The 1872-nt window shown below is 41.0% G+C and overlaps 1 pseudogene; it reads left to right on the top strand.

Moving 5' to 3' along the window:
* The first annotated feature begins 531 nt into the window (after window positions 1-531).
* On the top strand, window positions 532-1571 carry LOC139044168 (olfactory receptor 2T12-like; annotated as a pseudogene).
* The last annotated feature ends 301 nt before the right edge of the window (window positions 1572-1872 follow it).

The raw sequence follows: 1872 nt of genomic DNA, 5'->3' as shown, positions 1-1872 counted from the left end.
TTCATCAATTATTGGGGATATTATGTTCCTTCAGTGGGGAAACTTTGTTATACTCATCTGTTCCCTTCTGTGGCCCTTGTAACCCACAGTGAAATAGCTGTAATTTTTTGTTTCTTAAAAAAATAACTAATTTGAGTATGTTAAAATTTCCAAAATTTGAAAAGAATTCATCTAAGACTCAAAGAAATATAAATAGCAAATGTTTAAATAAGTGTTTATTTTCTAACTTGGTTAAATTTTGGTTTCAGTACACATAAGAAAAGCACAATAATAATAATTATTAAATAATATAAAAAACAGCCAAATTAACTACTTACAATTCTATAATCTTTGAAAGCTTTTTTCTACTTTTGATTCATTTTGATCTATTATACCAACCAACCAATATATCATTGTGTGAAATACATAGACTAACGTTATTTAAAACAGTGAAAGGCTGAGTTACAGAGAAGTGGAATAACAGGTCAAGCAGAACCATCTTAACTGGGATGTAGGGCTTTGAGTCAGGACCTTGGATTCCATATCCAGCACATGTGCAGAAGTTATGAAGCCAAACTAAGGTTTGTAGATGATGAAAGTCCCTTCCTTCTCTATTTTTCCATTTGCAGAATCACACCAGAAGAAATCGTGGAGAAGAGAAACACAACATCAGACTTCATTCTTCTAGGACTCTTTAAACATACAAGACCCCACCTCTTTCTCTTCATGGTGGTGCTGACAACGGCCATTGCTTCTCTTATGGGCAATGTCGTCATGCTTCTCCTGATTTACTGGGACCCCCGGCTCCACACACCCATGCATTTCCTACTGAGCCAACTCTCCCTCATGGATGTGATGCTGGTTGCCACGATCATTTCCAAAATGGCTGCTGACTACTTGACTGGCAAGAAGTCCATCTCCCCTGCTGGTTGTGTGCTGCGGCTCTTTTTTCACTCACACTGGGTGGCGGCGAGAGTTTCCTTTTAGAGCCATGTCCTATGACCGCTACGTGGCTGTTTGCCATCCACTGAGATATCCTGTCCTCATGAGCCAGCAATTATGCCTGAGAATGACTTTGGGGTCTTGGTTCCTGGGGGCAGCTGATGGGCTCATGCAGGCTGCTGCTACCCTGAGCTTCCCATTTTGCGGTGCACGTGAGATCGACCATTTGTTCTGTGAGGCCCCCATGCTGGTGCGTTTGGCTTCTGCTGACACATCAGTCTTCGAAAATGTAATGTACATCTGCTGTGTGTTAATGCTTCTGGTCCCCTTTTCCCTCATCCTGACCTCCTACAGTTTTATCGTCGCAGCTGTTCTCCAGATGCATTCTAGAGAAGCCTGCAAGAAGGCTTTTGTCACCTGCTCCTCACATTTGGCTGTGGTGGGACTCTTTAATGGAGCTGCCATTTCCACCTACATGAGACCCAAATCCTACAGGTCAGCTGACCTTGATAAGGTCGTGTCAGCATGCTACACTGTCTTCACCCCTGTGCTGAACCCCCTCATCTACAGTCTGAGGAACAGCGAGGTCAAGGGGGCCCTGAGAAAGGTGGCTGGGGAAATGTGTAAATTTAAAATGACAGCAAACTTAGTCTCATTCTTCAAATTATTCAATGCTAAACGAGTCTAATTTCCTGAAGTCGTTAACATTTAAACATATGGTAATTCTCTCTCCTTTAATAAGGCTTGAAGAGAAAGTTAAATTCTTTGATCAGTATAATAGGAAGTTGTTAAGAATTACGTGAGACTACCATACTAAGAGAGGCTATTTTTTGAGCACTTACTATTTGCTATGCTCCACACCAAGCAATTTTTATACATTACTTTGCATCCTATTAACAACTATATGATATAAGTACTTTGACACCCATCTTCTAAGTGAGAAAATGGAGG

Source organism: Equus asinus, unplaced genomic scaffold (genome assembly GCF_041296235.1).
Source record: "Equus asinus isolate D_3611 breed Donkey unplaced genomic scaffold, EquAss-T2T_v2 contig_646, whole genome shotgun sequence".
NCBI classification, from domain to species: domain Eukaryota; kingdom Metazoa; phylum Chordata; class Mammalia; order Perissodactyla; family Equidae; genus Equus; species Equus asinus.
The sequence above is the reverse complement of the archived record's forward strand: the minus strand, read 5'-3'. Positions and strand labels throughout refer to the sequence as shown.